The 18082-nt window shown below is 61.7% G+C and overlaps 1 protein-coding gene across 4 annotated transcripts in view; it reads right to left on the bottom strand.

Moving 5' to 3' along the window:
• KCNAB2 (potassium voltage-gated channel subfamily A regulatory beta subunit 2) overlaps positions 1-18082 on the bottom strand; it is a 90982-nt gene that overhangs the window by 58441 nt on the left and 14459 nt on the right. The window contains exon 1 of one of the 4 annotated variants that reach the window (XM_058304579.2): positions 8400-8500. The exons of the other annotated variants lie outside the window; for them this stretch is intronic. The gene's annotated coding sequence lies outside the window, so the exon portion shown is untranslated. Of the gene's footprint in view, positions 1-8399; positions 8501-18082 lie in introns of those variants that run through there. 4 annotated transcript variants of the gene reach the window in all.

Here is an 18082-nt window from a genome sequence, read left to right on the forward strand (position 1 = left end):
CAGCTGCGCCGCCTCGCCCCTTTGCCCGAAGCCCTCCCTTGGCTTCCCCTCCAGCCAGACAGCGCCAAAACCTGCGCTGGCACCGCCCCGCCCTCGCCCCACGCTCGCCCCGCGCTCACCCTTGCCCTGCACCCCGCTCCCCGCCCTGCGCCCCGCTCCCTGCCCTCGCCCTCCCTCTGCCCTGCTCTCCCTTCAGCCCACAGCTCTCTAACCCTGAGACGCGCCCGAGCCCCTGCCTCTGCCTCCTCCCGCTGAGCCTACCTCCCGAGGCCTCCCCTGGACTCTGAGACCCGGACCCCCCACCCCCAACCCCTTCCCTGGTTATCTTCTTCCTTAGCCCTCGCCACCTTCTGACCCGCCGGCTCCCACCTGCTCATCTCATTTACCATCTTTCCCCCCACGGCAGACACTCAATCAATGTCTGTTGAATGAATGAATGAATGATGAATGAATGACTCTGTGACGCGACCTGCTGAAGGCCCATGGAGGCAAGCCTGGGAGCAGTGGCCAGCACTGAGCAGACCACTAGCTGGTAGCAGCGGGGACGGGTGTCCTGGGACGGGCCGCCTGCACCGGGGACGAGGGCAACGTTCCCTGCAGGGTGTGAATCTGCTCTGTCCAGGGGGTGCCCAGGGCAGCTACGGGCACAGGGACAATCACGGTCCCCAGGAGGCCCCTGCCCCACCCCCATGATCGCTTGGACTCCACGAAGCGTGGACCTGAGGTGGGGCTCCCTGCGAGCCGGTGGCCAGCTCCCCGGCCCCAGTCACAGCTGGACAGGAGCGGCCCTGATGCCCACTGCTCCAGGAACCGCAGGCTGCCCGGAGCGCCTCCGCCTCAGCCCTCTGCGGGTCCGGCAGCCCGGCCACCCCGGCACCTTGCGGGAGGAGGAGGGGGGTGACGAGGTGCCCCACGTCCCCCTGCTTTGCACTCAGGGTACATGGTGCACGGGCAGAGCCGAGCCACCCAGAATCCCCCTCCTCACTCTGCAGGTGCCACTGTCCAGTCCGAGATGTCCGTGGCCGCTGAGTGTCCTAGCGCCGTGGGCGACATGCTGGGGGCTGCTGAAAACCCTGCTCTGCAGCGGGAGGCGCGCAGGGCCGGGTGGCCTGGGACCCCCGAGACGCCCCCAGCTCAGGACGGCAGCCTGGGGGGATGGGAGGGAAGCACGGTGGCTGCGAGGGCGTGAGGCTGGGGCCTCTGGGTCCCGTCTCCCACTTTGGCACTTGGCCTGGTGTGATTTTGAGCAGATCGCCCCGATTTAAATCTGGAAAAACTGAAGCGCAGGGCGCTTACAAAGGCTTGCCTGTACTTTCTCAAGGGAGCAAAATGAAAGACGTGAAAACGCTCTGGGCCTAAGAGGGAAGATGCAGGCGAGTTCTGACGCTTGCCCTTGATCTGGCTCGCTGACGGGCAGGTGACCATGGACCTACGGGGGTTGCTTTATCCTCCCCAACTTACTACTTTGAAAACTTTCAAACCTCAGAAGATTAAAAAAATCAGAATAGCAAAAACACCCAAATCCTCTCCAGCATATCTACCAGTTGTTTACATAAGGCCTCATTTGTGCATGCGCTTTCTTTTCTCTCTCTCCAGACAGACACACACACTCTCCTCTGAACCATGTGCAAGTAAGTTGCAGTCTCATGATGCCTCCCCACAGCTACTCCAGCGTGTTGCTCTAAGCATGACAACGTCTTAGGTAAAAACCCAATCATGACTGTACGTAAGAGAAGTAACTCAATCTCACCTGATGTTTAGCCCATGGCAATTTGAGATTATTTTTATGAATCCCCAAAAGAGAAAGATTATGTTCATAACCTAATCTATTCCTCTGGGTGTGATACCCTTTGCTTGCATTGAACCCAGTTGAGGGACCTTTGGTTAGATTACTTGGTAAGATTGCTGTAGGGCTTTGGGTTCAAGGACATCGGTGAGGCCTGACTCAGGTTGCGTCTCCGCCTTCTTGCTGGGTCTGACATAAAGGGAGACACAGACTCAGAGGAGCAAGGGGCTGGGTCTTTGATCCTGCCATGAGGGGGAGAGGGCCGCTGCAGCACAAAGCCCCCCGAGGCTGGGCCCACGGAGCAGCTCAGGAGGCTGGCCCTGTGGGATGCCTGAGAGCTCACAGCTGACCTTGGGAAGGGAGCGGAACAGCCGACACTGACCTAGGAGGCCCGGAAGGGGACACGTCCTGGGCCTGCTTGCTCCCAGCTGGGCTCCAAGGACGGTGCGTGGCGAGGGGAAGGCAGAGGCCTCCGCAGGGGTGGGCGGCTGTATTAGTCAGTCAAAGGGGTGCTGATGCAAAATTGCAGAAATCTGCTGGCTGTTATAAAGGGTATTTATTTGGGGCAGGAGCTTACAAATACCAGGCCATACATTTTCGGGACTTAGAGTTGTCCTGGGTGGTGCTCCAGGGACAATTGCCGGACACTGTATGTCCTCCCATGGCCCACTGGATGGAATGTGGGAGAGTGTGGGCTATGGTGTGGACCATAGGCCATGGGCTGCAGCGATGTCCAGAGATGTACTCACCAGATGCAATGGATGTGTCATGATGATGGGGGAGAGTGTTACTGTGGGGGGAGTGGTGGGGTGGGGGTGGTGGGGGTGAATGGGGACCTCATATTTTTTGAATGTAATATTTAAAAAAAAATGAATAAATTGAGTAGAATTTGAAAAAAAAAAAATACCAGGCCATAAAGCATAAGTTACTTCCCTCACCAAAGTCTATTTTCACATGTTGGAGCAAGATGGCTGCCGACATCTATGAGGGTTCAGGCTTCCTGGGTTCCTCCCTTCCAGGGTCTTGCTTCTCTCTGGGTTCAGGGTTTCTTTCTTCCTAGGGCTTGCTTCTTCCTGGGCTCAGGGCTCCTCTCTTCCTAGGGCTGGCTTCCCTTTCCTCTGTGAGCTTACTTTCCGGGGCTCCAGCTTAAGGCTTCAGCATCAAACTCAACTCTGTCCTTTGTCATGCCTTTTATCTGTGATCCCCACCCACCAAGGGGTGGGGACCCAATGCCCTAATGACATGGCCCAATCAAAGCCCTAATCACAACTCAATCATGCTCAGATACAGACCAGATTACAAACATAATCCAGTATCTATTTTTGGAATTCATAACCCATCAAACTGCTGCAGCAACCATCTGCTTCCCCACGAGGCAGCTGACTTGGGTGAGAAAGCACCTCTTACGGTGCCTTGAGCTGGATGTTTCATGGCTTTGAACTGTGAGCTTTTACCCCAAATAAATCCCTTTTATAAAAGCCAACACATTTCTGGTACTTTGCATTGGCAGCCCTTTGGCAAACTAAAACATAGCCTATATTCAAAATTTTCCAACATTGCAAGACACCTTTTATTTTAAAATCCAGGATCCAACATTCACAGGGGCACTGGCTAGCTCCCTCTAATTCCACGCCATTTGCTCCCCGTTTTTGTTTTTCTTGGCACTGGGTTGTTGATGAGTTCAGCCATTGCCTGGCACAGGGTCCCGCATTTGGGTTGGCCTGACTGCTGCCTCATGCTTCGATTTGGCTAAACCTTTCCGGCAAGGCCGTGTCTTTCTTCAGCACCCACCAGGAGGCCCACTGGGCCACCTGCCTGTCCCCAGGGAAGCCAGGTGGGCCACTTGTTTAGCCTCCTTGGTAATTACCCTGTAACTGTGGGGAGGACTCTGAGGCTGTGTCTTCCCAGAAAGGCCAAACTGGCTGCCAGTTTGGGCTCCGAGTGCACAGCAGGGGCGAGGAGAGGGGACACGCACATCAAGTCACGCCTGGAGGTCTTGGACTTGTCGAATCCCCAGCGCCAGGAAGGCTTGGCTTTGCGGCCTCTCGGGGGAGTGACCAAGGCCTGCAGGACCGCTTTGGGGAGCCCTGGGGGTCCTGGGGAAAGCCCGCGGGTGGCAGCCTCCTGGAAAGTAGCCTCCCAACTTGAGTGTAAGCAAGGCCAGGTCCACGCAGACACACGAGGAGAAGCTCAAGAAACACGGGTGGAACTGTGGAATGTCCTGGGTCATGACGGGCCCGAGCTGGGGCCTTGGACCAGGACGCAGGAGCGCTCTCTCTCCGGGGCCCTGTGACCCGTTTCTCTCCTGGAGCTGATGATGAGTGACTGCAGGGTTCTGGGGGCAAACGGGCCACAGGGCGTCCAGGTCCGAGGTGCCAGGGGCTCTCGGACCCCTTCAACCCCAGCCATGATAGGTGGACTCGGTAACTTGTCAGGATGCCAGGCTCTGGACCTTGAGCCACCTGCACAAGACGGGAAGGGCTCTGCGCGGCCAGCGGAGAGATCACTACACACAGGCAAAGCCAGCAAAGGGAAGGAGGGACCCGAGCCCAGGAAGCCAGGACGGAGGGAGGGGGTGAGAGCAGGCGCTTTCCATTTGGCCTGGCTGGAGAAGGGCCTGGCCGGGTGCCCCAAGGTTCTGTTGAGAGCTGGCCTCTACTTGCCACAGCAGAAGAGGAAGGGACGGCGGGTCACCCCTCCCGGTAGACGTGGAATGAACTCCTGGCCCTGCCTCTGGGCTCGGCCACGCCATCAGCCCTGGCTGGTGACACGTGGGCATGATGGCAACGTGCCAGCCCCGGCCTGCACCCTGGAGACGAGCCGTCCACACTCCGCCATCATCGTGGGGAGCGCAGGCCCTGAACCACCTTGCTGGCCCAAAGGGATGGGCTGCCCAGACAGCAGAGCCACCCAGCCCAGACTGGCCGCCCCCAGCCACCCGGTGGCCCTGGAGCCAGCTGACCCAGGGATGGGCGATCAGTGATGTTCCCTGTGGCCTGCCGCCGAGATTTGGGGGCTGTTTGTTACGTAGCAGGCAAATGGCACTGTAACGTGACAGGGAGCACGCTTTACTTTTCTTTAATCTTCAAGGTCATCCTTAATAACATTAAATTGTAACTCTGTGGGCAGCAAAGAGCCATCTCCTTCCAGTTACTGGAAAAGAAGGCCACATCCACCTTTTTACCGTAGATTCTGGAGTATGAGAAAACTTGGGCTGCCTGGAACCTTCCTTTAGCTAGACTGGCTTGACCCGTGGTTAGCACATTAAGCCCTGCAGACAAAACTGTTCCTATAGACATCTTGCCAGGAGGAATCTTCTCCCAGGGCACGGATGGTGACACAGTGGCACCATCTGTGGGTGACCAGAGCAGACTGTGCCAGGCGTCGGGGAAGGAGGAAAGACCCACGTGGGGGCTTAGATCTGGGCTTGGGGTGGGACGCTTGCTGTGTTTTCTGGAGTAGGACCCTGGGCAAATTTCTGAACCTCCCCAAGCCTCAGTTTCTTCCTCTGTCAGACGGACAGGGTGATGATGGACTCCGGGGCAGGGGAGGCCCAGGGCAGGCTCGGCTGCAGAGCTGGCACCACCCGGCCCAAGAAGGCTGAGCGGCCGGCCAGAGGCTTCCTGGAAAGCGCTGATGGCAGCTCTGGACACCTGCACATTTGCATAGAGGAAGGCAGAGCCGTTCTGGCTCAGAAGTGCCCCTGTGGTGGGTGGCCTTTCCAGCAAAGCAGGTTTTCAGCGCCCCCGACTTGCCTGGCATCTTTTTCCTTTCCCTTGGGCTTCCCATCTCGTCCACTTTCCTGAGAAAAGCTGAATCCCTTAGAGACACAGCTCAGACCACAGCGGTGGCGGGCCCCGTGGTTCTGAAACTCTGCAGCTGCTTCCAAATTCTGAGTCATTCTGGAAGGCCAGAGGTTCTAGACCGCTGACCCCCACGTTGCCGGGGCCTGCAGATTTGTAACACTTGTCGGTTACCGATGCCAGGGGACCAGGCTAGCTGCTGAAAACAACAAACACTCCCTAGATGCCAGTTTCTGGGTGCTGGGTGTGCCGGGCGGCACAGCCGGCGGGTCCGGGCTCAGGGATGCTCATCTGAAGGCTCGCCTGGGGCTCCGGGCAGGAGGCCTGCACCCCCTCCCCGCCAGTCTCTCGAGATGGCAGCTAGCTTCTCCCCGAGTGAGTGATCCCAGAGAGCAAGCGAGAGAAAGAGCAAGCGGGGGAGAGTGCACTGCCTTTTATGACGTAGCCGCGAGGTTGCGCGCCATCGCGTTTGCTTTATCCTCCTGGTCACAGGGACCACCTCCCAAAAGGAGGGAGGGCTTGGACGACAGCAGCAGGGCATGCAGGGGCCTTGGGGCCCAGGGCCGGGCTCGGGCCGCAGCTCGCTGGGCTGATGTGCCTCTTGAACCCCGGATATCTGTCCCGCCGAGGCCCCGAAGTATCTGCCATGACGCCGCGCAGCGTGGAAGCACTGCCGCGCATGTGGCCTCAGGCCTGGAGGAGCTGCCACTGCGACAGGAAGAGGTGTAACTGCCTGAAACCGCACAGACGCGGAGGAGGCTTGCGCAACGTGCTCTTCCTCTCTCCCTGAGAGCCTGGCACCCCAAGGCGGCGGCCTGCTGCGCTCCCAGGAGCGAGGACTGGGCGAGTGACGCCGCGGACGGGGGCTGTTGCCGAGTCTGGGCGCGTGGGGGGCACCGGCTCTGCCTGTGGGGTCATCGCGGGGAGCCACGCGGAGCAGACTGGTCACTGGGACGATGTCCCGGTGGGCTCAGGGGTCGGCAGCACCCAATTCCCAAACGACACCCCCAGACCTTGCTCAGACTCTGCCCCATGGGGTGGGGGAAGAAAAACGGTGTGGAAATCACTAGAAGCTGGAGGCACGGCCGGAACCCTGTTCCCTGGCTCAGGCCCTCCTCCCGCCCGAGGCCTGCGCCGCGGCCGGGGTGCGCCCAGCGAATCCCGGGCTGGCGCCACACGGCGTGGAAGCCATGTGTCCCCGAAGCAGTGGGACACCCGGGTCAAACCCCAGAGCCCGAGTCGAGACTCCTGGAAATCAATGTAGCGCCTCATTAAAACGCCTTTCATTTTGTGTGATCTACGTATCTTTAAACAAAAAAAAGACAATAAAATAAACTCATTTTCAAAAACAAAACGAAACACTTTTCAACCAGGTCACAGACTAAAAACTTCAGTGTTTTCAAAGCAACGTTCAAACGCCCCTTACGAGAAACAAGCCGGGAAGCCCAGGGCTCGAGCACCGCTAAGCGCGGCAAGGAGCGCTCCCAACCTCCTTCACCCCCAGGAGACTAAAAGACCCCCGCCCAAACCTCCGCTTCCCCAAGCCTCAGCTTCCCCAGGGCCGCTAACTCCTCTCCCCACCGAGCACCCGCCCACCCACTCGCTCACCCACCCACCTGGGAGGGCCCGCGGAGCCTTGGGGGCCTGGCAGGCTCCTGGCTGGGGAGCAGCCGTCTTTCCTCCCCGAGAGGGAACGAGGCCAAGCCTGGGGCGGGAGCTGGGGAAGGGACCCGCGAACAGCCCCCCCTTCCAGGGTCGCGGCAGGCAGGTGCCCGGCGCCCACGCCCTCCGCCCTTCCTGTGTTTCCTGGGAACGCGGAGCACCAGCTGAGGGCCTGGGCCCGCCGCCTCCCCGCGCGGCTGCCCGTGCTCTCTCCTGGGTCCCCTGGCACGGAGTGGGGGGCGCTGTGGGGTGCAGGCTGCTCCCCTGGCACCACTAACCCAGGAGCTGCGGCGACTCAAGGCCAGGGACCGGGCTTTCCTGTGGTCCCCTGGTGGGCCCCGGTGGCGGCGACCCAGGCCCACGCCCGCTCCGAGAGCCCCACGTGCACCCCAAGGGTCGGGTCCTGCAGCCGCGTCCCCCAGCCCCTCATTTACGAGCACCGAGTTCCAGGGACACGCGCTGTCCCCTTGCCGCCGCTCCCCGCCTCCCCCTGCCACGCCTGCGCCCCATCTCCCCTCCTTCCACATGCTGCCCCCTGCCGTGCCTGCACTCCCACGGCGCCCTGCGTGGGCCCAGAGTGGCGGGCAGGAGGCCGCCTACCGGCACGGTGGCCATGCAGGGCCAGTGCTGGGCGTGGGCAAGGGTCTCGGGGCTCCCTGTGCCTGCCCTGAGTCGGCCCCCAGGACCGCCGCGCTCTGTGTCCAGGCGGGGGGCCAGCGGCAGCAGCTGGAAACCCGGCTTTCTGGGGTGCGGGCGGCTGGGCTGGCGTCTCCCCAGGAGCTGCCGCCTGGCGTCCTCTCCCCCGCGGAGGGACAGTGGCGGTGCTGCAGCATCCGCTTGATCTCCAGGCTGCTCCCCGCGGCGCCCAGGCCGGCGACAGCCCTGCGGTGGGTGGGACGCCCCTGCTGGGGGCCGCGGCAGCCCCACCCACCCGAGCAGTCTTGGGGTTTTGGGGGTGGGGGCACGTCCCCTGCCGTGCAGCAGCCACAGGAGGCCATGGGTCCTGCTCCCACCCGGGGGGGTGTGTAGGGCGGGAGTGGGGGCAGACTGGCCCGCCAGGCCCCTGGACACGAGGGAGCGCCCCAGCCCTGCTCAGGGAGCCCCGGCTCCCGTCCCCCAGACCCCAAACCCACCCCGAGCACAGGTACCTGGTCCTGAGGCAGATCTGGCAGAGACAGGCCCATGGGGGTGGCAGGGGGCAGGCGAGGGCACTGGTCTGCTGCCAGCAAACACGGGGCCTCGGGCCGACCAGGAAGTGGGTGGCAGCGAGGCAGGGCCCAGCGGCACAGCGGAGGGCGCCGCTGGGGGACGGGGCCCGAGGGTGCTGGGTGTGGCCTCCGCCCCAGGCGGGCCCCAGCCCCGAGGAGGGCCCCAGACACCCCCACCTTCCGGTCGCTGCGGCCGCCGCGCGGGGAGGCGGGGAGTGCGATCAGGCATGCAGAGGGGGCACCAGGGCGTGTCCCTCTCCCCCCACCCCGTGGCTGGTCGGCACTTCCCCCAGCCTGGGAGACCCGTCCTCAGGGCCAATCGAGGCTGGCTAGAGCCCCTGATGTCGAAGAGCGTCTGTGTGTAGGGGCCAGCTTTGAGCAGGCTGTCTCATTTGTCTTCCCCACACCCTGGGAGGGGGGCTGCTTCTCCCCCTGACTCTACAGATGAAGACACTGAGGTTCAGAGAGGTCCAGGTACACGGCTAGGATTCAAACCCAAGCCGGCTGGCTCCACAGCTGTGCTCTGAGCTGGACACTGTGGAAACACCTCTCCTCGAGGGTGAGCCCCCAGGAGAGAGGGGGCTGGCTCATGTCCCCCTCCCCAGTCCTATCAGAGCCCAGGGGCACGGCAGGGGTGGACTGCGGACCACATGGGGTGGGGGGCCCCAGGGAGGAACGAGGCCGTGCCCCCTCCCATGCGCCTCGCCAGCTGGGCGCTGAGCGGCACAGCCAGGCTCGCCGGGTTCCTTGGCGACCGGCCTAGGGGAGGCCCAGGCTCTCTCGGGAGCGAGGCGCACGGGGCACTTGGGTGGAACATTCCACCTCCCTGCCGGGCCAGCCGCCCGCCCTGAGCTGAGCCAGCCCCGGCCCCTGCCCCTTAGGAAAGCTTCCTGGGGGTGGGGTGGGCACCCCTTCCCCGGGGTGGGCCCTGGGGCACTGCACCCTCAGGCTGGGGGTCGCCTGCGTGGCTCCTCTACCTTGGTGAAGGGGTGCTGGGGCAGGACTGAGGGGCGGGGGGGGGGGGGGTGGGGGCAGAAAGAGGAGGGGGAGGGAGGAGACAGTCTGGGTACAGAGTGAGGAGCTCACAAGTGAGTGGAGACAGAAGTGGTGTTGAGAAGGTGAGGGGGAGAGGGAGCTGGAGAGAGGAGGCCCGGCCATGGGCTGGCCCCTGCCACCTGACCATCCTGGCAACTGCCCAGGGAAGCCGTGCTCTTACATGGAGGCCCAGAGAGGTTAAAGAATTCCCAAGGGGAAGTGGATTTGGCTTGATGGATAGAGCATCCACCTACCACATGGGAGGTCCAGAGTCCAAACCCCGGGCCTCCTTGACTCGTGTGGAGCTGGCCCATCCGCAGTGCTGATGCGCGCAAGGAGTGCCCTGCCACGCAGGGGTGTCCCCTGCGTAGGGGAGCCCCACGTGCAAGGAGTGCCCCCTGTTAAGGAGCCGTCCAGTGCGAAAGAAAGTGCAGCCTGCCCAGGAGTGGCCCTGCACACACGGAGAGCTGACGCAGCAAGATGACACAACAAAAAGAAAACACAGATTCCTGGTGCCTCTAGGGATAGAAGTGGTCACAGAAGAACACACAGCTAATGGACACAGAAAACAGACAACTGGGGGGGGGGAAGGGGAGAGAAATAAATACAAAATAAATCTTAAAAAAAAAAAAGAATTCCCAAGCTGCTTGGCAAAGCGGGGGCGAAGCTGGTGCTAGATCCCAGTATGCCTGGCTCCAAATCGGGACTAGTCCACCCATTTAGCTCCCTGCTCCGAGAGGCACCCCCGCCTGCTCCCTGACTCTGGACAAGTATGTGCACCCACCAAGGCGGCAGCCCCGCCCACCACCCGCCCCCACGCCCTGCGGCACAGGGGGTCTCCTCTCTGCCCCCTGTATGGACATGAGACCCCGCGGTGCGGACCCGCCCCTGGCCGTCACGGTCCTGCCAGCTGCTCCTGAATTTCGTGGGAAGCAGGCCAAAGGCGAAACACTTGACATGCGAGGCCTCACCAGCTGCCCTGCAGCTTCCAGGGCTCAAACCCACGCTTCTTTCCTGGCCCCTAGAAAGTACCCCGTATTTCTTGGCGGATCTGCCAGCTCTTTAAAAGCTACTTTGGACTAGGAAGGCAGCGACTGTTACAAGCTGGATGGTTAAAAATCCCACATTCAGCCACCCGGCTCCCCTTCTGGGCCTAAGTGTCTGAATGACGTAGTTAAAGCGTCTGCACTCAGTGTTTACAGCTAGATGCACCAGCCCGTCCCTCACCCACGACTCCCTTTTCTGGAGTTACCTTCCCGCGAGGGTGGCATGTGGCAGTTCTGACCGGGACCTCCGCAGGACTTTTGCTCTCCTGGCACAAAGGTAGAGATCCTTCCAGGACTTGGATTTGTCACGAGCAAGCTCTGCTTCCCCTGCTTCCAGCAGAAGGCAAGATGCTGGGGTGGGGGTCCCGGGCCGGGTCAGGGGCAGGAGGAGGCCACACGGAAGGCCAGGGTGGACTCTTGGGCAGCTGCCCCAACTTGGCACAGAACAAGCTGCGCTGGTCTTGGGACCGGCAACGAGCTCCTCCTGCTACAGCAGGGCCTGGCAGCAGTTCTCCTCTGGCTTCCAGCTCTTTCTAGCACCAAGGAGCAAGTAGTCAGTAAAAGTGCTTCGACGTAATTCCCATTTCTTTTGGGCCGGGAGTCTGGGGATGGGGGCTCCCACTCCCCCGCGTTAGCAGGAGGAGAACCAGGTTCACACACCCTGGACTCTGGGCTCCAGTGGCCGCGATCCCCCAGATGCCCCCGCGCCTGCAGGCTGGCCTCTGCACGCGCCCCCGTGGGAGCCCTGAGTGGGCCGTCCCACTGGGGGCAGCTGAAACGCTGCCCTGGAACCTGCGTCCATGGTCCTCACCGTCGGGCTCCGGCTGGCCGAATGACGAACCCAGCCCCTCTGCCGCCTGCTTCCTGTGGGCATCGGAGGACACCGGGCGCCGCTCACCTCTTCCATGACCGGGCGCTTCGTGAATAAACCTGCCCGCTTTTGATCTCTTACTTAAACCGATGTACAGAATTTGTGCCAACTCTGTGCGGCATCCTTCGCAGGCACGATCACACCAAGTCCTGACCAAGACCTTACGGGGGGCCTGGGACTGTGCCCAGCGTACCCCGAGGATGGGGCCACAGCGGGCGGGCAGCTGCTCGAGGTCAGAGAGCGGGGCGCGGTGGAGCTGGCATCTGACGCTTGGGCGTGTGGGCCCGGATACCCGGCGCTTCGTAAAGTGCCGTCGCCCACTGCCGCCTCTTTCTGGCTGCCCTCCTTTAAAGGTGTCTGTTTGCTGACACCCTTCGTGAGAGCACGGGGCAGCTGCAGGAGCAGCGTGCGCTGACCAGCAGGCAGAGTGTGGCTGCCTCCCTCTTTGCTGAAACACAGGGGTCACCAAAGTACCACGGTCCACCGGCCAAGCCCAGCCCTTAGCCCGTGCCTGCCTGGCCTGTGAGCAGAGAACAGTTTTCACATTTGTAAATGGTTGGAAGAAAAACAAAAGCAGCAGCAGGAGCCCTCATGGCACGTGGAAATCACATGGCGTTGATTCTGAGCCCATCAGTGAAGTTTTACAGGCCACAGCCACGTCCGTCGGCGCACGCCTTGCTCACGGCTGCTTTCCTGCTACAGCAGCAGAGCCGAGTGGTTGCGACAGGTGCCGAGTGGCCTGCAGGCCTCCAACGCTCTGGTCCTTTCCGGAAAGTTTGCCGACCCTTGCGCTAGGTCAGCGTCGGTTCCGTGAAGGTGGCCTTGCGGAAGGAAGGCTGCTCCCGGCTCCCGACCGACAGGGCCTCGGGCCACAGGAAACCCCAAGACCTACTTCACGCACATCCTTGTTGGATCCGGGCACCTGCGCCCCCTGCCCTCAGATACCTGTTGTTTTCTGGGCCCCAGGCTGGGACTCTGGTGCCCTCTCTGTGATATTTCAATCGAGTGGGACGAGCTGAAGAAGGTCCCGGCCCCGTGCTCCGTGCAGCCTCCTGCCCACGACCGTTTGATTCCGTTTGTCACTTTTCATTCTCACCTACCTTAAGGTTTGTTGACTTTCGAGCCAACCCTGGGATTCTGTCCCAGGCTTCATCTTATGAGATCATAACCAGCTCTCCCGGGGATCTGACATGTGAATTCCATGTTTGTTTGTTTTTTAGGGGGTACTGGGAATTGAACCAGGTCCTTGTACATGGAAGGCAGGTACTCAACCACTGAGCTACAGTTGCACCCTCTGAATCCTTTTTTTTTTCCTGAATCCCTTTTAATCACTGGTGTCCAGAAAGCAGACCATGGCGGTGCGCCCCGCACTTAGACGTCCCCTTTCGAGACCTCGCCACGAGGCCCAAGGCAACTGCAGGAGTGCGAGCCCACGCCGCTGTGAATCCCAGGGGCTGGCCTGAGCCAGGGCGGGGCCGCGCAGCAGAGCTCAGGGGCCCGGCAGCCTCACCGCCGTGGTGGCCGCTGCGCGCCCCAGTGCAGCGCGGGCTACTCCAGAGCCTTCACAGTTTAAAAGCTGCCTGCGTTTTGCTTTCGGGGAGACACCTCCCCGCGACCTGCTGCACAGGCCTTTTTCCAAGAGTCCAGGAGAGGCTGCGGGCAAAGGCCTGGCCTGATTCGGTCCTCGGCTCAGCTGTCCACGGAGAGAACCTCTCCCTCAAAGGCCCCGGAGGGGGGTGGTGAGTGCTACAGTCCAGGAGTGGAATCGCCCCACGGGACCCCCAAAGGCTGGGGGCGAGCAGGCAGAGCCCGCACCTCTCAGGGAAGGGACCTCTGTGCCCTGCCCTGGGGTCTACCTGCTCCCCACCCAGAGGTGGATGGGAGGGGGAGGGCTTGCAGCAGTTTGATATTATTAATAAATTCCAAAAAAATATTGGATTATATTTGTAAATTGGTCTGTTCCTTTAGGCATATTAGAGTGTACTGGATGCAGAGGTTTTACTTTCACTAGATTAAATAATAATTAAGGCTTTGACTGGGCCACGTCAGTAGGACATTGCATCCTTGTCTCCGTGGGGGGCGGGTACCCACAGAGAAACTGCACCGCAGAGAAGGGAGATGGGAGTCTTGAGCTGGAGCCCTGGGAAGTGAACACACAGAGGAGCCTGGTTGTGAGGAAAGATGCAAGACCCTGGAAAGGAGGAACCCGGAAGCCTGAGCCCTCGCAGACATCAGCAGCCATCTTGCTCCAACACGTGGAAATAGACTTTGGTGAGGGAAGTCACTTATGCTTTATGGCCTGGTCACTGTAAGCTCCTGCCCCAAATAAATACCCTTTATAGAAGCCAGCAGATTTCTGGTATTTTGCATCGGCAGTCCTTTGGCTGACTAACACAGCGTCCCTTGGCGTGTGACCTTACGAGGCCCAAGGGCCTTTACAGGTGGAGTTAAGGTCAGAACCTCAAGGTCATCTTGGACTTAGGGCGACTTAGTAGGAGAAAGGAGAGGACACTGAGACACGGGCAGGGGCCGCGTGGAGACGGAGACGTGGGGCGTGCAGCCTCGAGCAAGGGGCGCCTGGAGCCGCCAGCAGCTGGCAGGCCGAAGGCCCCTGCCCCTCGGAAGGGAGGGTGGCCCCGCCGACACCCTGACCACAGATGGGCGGGAGGACACACTTCTGCTGCTGCAAGCCCCCGCCTGCCATCCTTGGCTACAACGCCCGGGGAAACGGAGCCACCAGCCACCTGCTCGGTGGGGCCCGACCCCTGCTGGACGAGCCTCTGACCCTCCACTCGGCAGGGGGAGGGCAGAGGGAGGGAGGAGCCGCTCAAAAGCCCCCCGAGAGACCCTGCGGGGCCCCGGCGCGCTCGCTCCCCTGCCCTCAGCTCCTCACGCTCATGTCCGCCTGCCCGCGGCCTCACTGGCCTGTTCCCTGAGTCGATGCTAGAAGGACGACCGCCTGGCCGTGGCGAAGCCGCTGGCTGAGGAGGGGCACAACACAGGACAGCTGGGCGCGTCGCAGCCGGCTGCCTCCACGGCCCGGCTATTTTTGGCTCTTTTTCTTCCTTTTTTGGCCTCATTTGTTTTTGGTTTGAGTTGCTCGTGCAGACTGTGTTCTCGTTCTCTCTCTTGCCATGAAATTCAGCGACTGTGGTATTTTTAAACGCTGTTACCTCGTGATCAGCGCGGAGGCGCCGGGTACCTGGAGAGAGTCATGGGAGGCGGGGCCTCTCGCTTTGGCCATGGCCTCACGTGGACAGAGCTGCCACCCTCGCTCCGTGCACGCGGGGACCCGTCCACTCCTGGGGAACGGGCTCGGGGCCGAGGCCCTGCACGGCAGTGACCTTTGAATGACGGGGGTCGAGGGACGCCCAGGAAGAGTGCACGGGGCATGGGGCTGGAGGAGGCGCGGACGCCCTCCCTGGAGCAGCCCTGTGCGAGGAATCGGGTGGGGACCGGGACAAGGCTACGGTGTGCTGAGCGCAGGCCATGTGACATGTTCATGACTTCATTTAATCCTGCCCCAAATCCCATGAGGTTGGTGCTATTACCATGGGTGACAGCTGGGGAAACTGAGGCCGAGCAGGTGGGTTGACCTGTCCGCGGCCACCCTCTGGGTGGCAGTTCTGGGGGTCCATCCTCAAACCACAGCCCTGCACTGCCACCAGCAGAGAGGTCTGGGGACAAAGGCAGCAGCCACGGAGGTCCTTGGCAAGACGTCGGGCCACCAGGAGCAGGGCTGGGTCTTCCTCCAGTGCGCTGCTCCTAAAGGCACGTGCACTCAGCACGTCTCCCGGACACCCTGCAGCCCCTTCCCCTCAACAGGCGATGCCAAGGACCCGAGCTCGGTCGGTTTTAAAAGGGCATTTATTTGGGGTAGGAGCTCACAGTCACGAGGCCCTAAGAGTCCAAGTCAAGGCACCATAAGCGGTACCTGCTCACGCAAAGCCTGTCGCTCCGTGTTGGAGCAAGACGGCTGCCGACCTCTGCGAGGGCTCAGCTTTCCTCTTCCTCTTACGGCTCCGTGGGCCCAGCGCCTTCCCAGCTCAGCTGGAGGCTGGAGGCTCATTTCTTCTGGGCTGTCTCAGCTGCGCAGGGCCCTGGACTCTTCAGCAGCGCACCAGCAGGCGAATGGCTCAGCTCTCTTCCTGGGGCTTTAGCTGTTTGAGCCTCCTCCTATCTGTCACACGGCGGGACCAAAATGACCAAGTCCTCTCCTCTTCTGTGTTTTCTTCTTGTGTGTCTTCTCGAGTGACTGTCTATTTAAGTCAGCCCTCCAAGGGGGTGGGGACTCACCTGAGCCCCGCCCTGCTCATGTGCCTGAATCAAGGCCCTAGTCTTAACAGTTAATGTAATCAAGATGTCACAGCCGAAGCCAGTACAATCTAAGGGTATCGCGCCCAGACGAACAGTTTACAAGCATAATCAGTATGTTTGGAATTCATATATAATATCAAACTTCTACGACAGCCTTCTCTAGATGCTCGGTCCCCAACCGTGTCTACGCGTCACCACCACTCACGGATGGCCTGGGGAGGCGGAGCACTCACGTGGCCAAGCCCAGCAGATGTTATCCTCATAGTTTCTCCCGACAGTGGTCACTGCCCTGACCCAGAAGTGCTCTCCCTTCTCCTCCTGACCTCCACCACTCTCTTTGCTCAGCCCCCAGACACCAGAGGTCCGGGGTTCAACCGGGAACCCTCGCCTCTCGCTGGGGGGTCTCCTCCAGCCCCCAGTATGGCCCCGACACTCAACACTTCCAGCCCGGGCTCCCCTGCGCCCCAGCCCGGGCTGTCGGGCTGCGCCCGGCTGCGGATGTCCAGCGGCGCTCCTGATGCACCGTGCGGCGCACACCTGAGTTTTCCTTCTCCAGGACCTACCCGGGCACATGCCAGCTGCTCAACCCTGTGCCACTGTCCCCCCGGCACCCAGGCCCCCTCGCCCCCTGCCGCGGGTCCACCCTCACGTCCTGCCAGTTCTACCCCCCACGGCCCCCAAATGAGCACTGCGGCCAGGCCCCCATGTCCTCCCCTCGCTGGGGCCTGGCACCCCAACCTGGTCTGCAGCTTTCCCTCCACCCCACTGTGACCCCCACGCGGCATGCCAGCCTTTGAGAGGCGTAAGCCAGACCACGGTGCCGCCCGACAGTGACCCGTCGCGCTGGAAGCACAACTCTGTCATGGCTGGCGCAGACCGTCGGTCCCTGCCCATTGCTCAGTCACTAGATGGCCGTTGGCTGAGCGCCACGCTGGGCTCTGGCTTTGGGGACCCGCCCAGACAAAGCAGGCAGAGCCCCTGCCCTCGGGGGTGACAGTCTAGTTGGGGGTGCACTATGGTCGGCAAATGGGCAGACAGCTGAGGGGGAGATTGTGACAAATGCCACGAGAAACCCAAGGGACCTTGGTGGCGTGTGTGGAGTGGGCCGGGTGCCGCCCCAAAGGTACGTCCACGTCCCGGTGCCCAGGCCCTGTGAACGGGGCCGTCTTCAGAGAACGGGTCTTTGTGCACATGCGCGAGTGAGGGTCTAGGGGTGGGGTCACCTCGGTTGTACGGGTGGGCCCTAAAGCTGAGGACAGGGGTCCTGAAAAGGGGCCACCGAGGACACAGATGCGGAGCGGGAGGTCACGCGACGACGGACAGAGGCTGGGATGACGAGGCTACAAGCCGAGGAGCGCCGGGGGCCCCCAGAAGCTGGGGAGGCCAGGAAAGCCCCCCCTCCGCCAGCACCTTGCTTCTGGACTTTTGGCCTCTAGAATGGGGGGGCCAGTGCATTTCTGGCATTTCAAGTCTGCCCTGGGCGTCGGATCTGGTGGACGCACTGCGTCTTATTTGGGGTGGACAGCGAGGCCTTTCCAAGGGGGCAGTGTGTGCCAGGGGGCGGGGGGGAGCTGGTTGTGGATTTTTGGGACACGGTGATTCTGGGCTGAAGGGAAAGAGGGCACAAAGCCCTGCTGCGGGGAGGGCAAGAGGGCCTGGGGGCCAGAGCGGCATGAGGTGTGGGGTGGCCGTGACCGCCACCAGCCAGGCCAGGGCTCTGCAGTGGGAAAGGGGCGTGCAGGGTCATTACGCCAGGATGACAGGTGTCTCCTTGGGATTGTCCTGGGCTATGGGGCCGAGGGGTCACCCAGGGGTGGGGGCAGCCCCAGGTCACTCCTGGAGGGCCTGGTGGGTGGCCGTGAGGGGTGGCCTGCCTTTCAAGCTCTCAGGCCGCTGGTTTGCAGAGATGGGGTGGGGGAGGGGGCAGCCAAGGGCAGGGAGTCACAGGCAGAGGGTGGTCTCGCCTTCAGAACGATCCGCTCTGAGGCCCTGGAAGGCTTGGGCGGGCGGCAGAAGAGGCCACAGGTGGCTGGTGGACTAGGGAGGTGGCTGGCAGGTGGAGGTGGATGAGGGGAAGGCGGGTGTCAGGACGGCCCCCAGGTGTCTGGGTCCCCAGGTGCTGAGACAGTGGAGCTGAGGGGAGGGGGCTTTGGTCAGGTGCAGCCCGAGGTGCCCGGTGGCTGTCCTGGCAGCTCCTCCTGGGCTCCTCTGCAATCCCTGGACCACAGGGCCTTGGCACGGGCAGGGACCGCTCCTCTGGGTACCTGCTCGCACGCTGCTCCCGCCCTGGGCTTCCCCATCTCTTATTTTCCCGAGTGCTGAGGCTGGCCTCCTCAGCTTGCCCTTGATGAAAT

The sequence above is a fragment of the Dasypus novemcinctus genome, chromosome 9 (genome assembly GCF_030445035.2).
Source record: "Dasypus novemcinctus isolate mDasNov1 chromosome 9, mDasNov1.1.hap2, whole genome shotgun sequence".
In the NCBI taxonomy this organism is placed as follows: domain Eukaryota; kingdom Metazoa; phylum Chordata; class Mammalia; order Cingulata; family Dasypodidae; genus Dasypus; species Dasypus novemcinctus.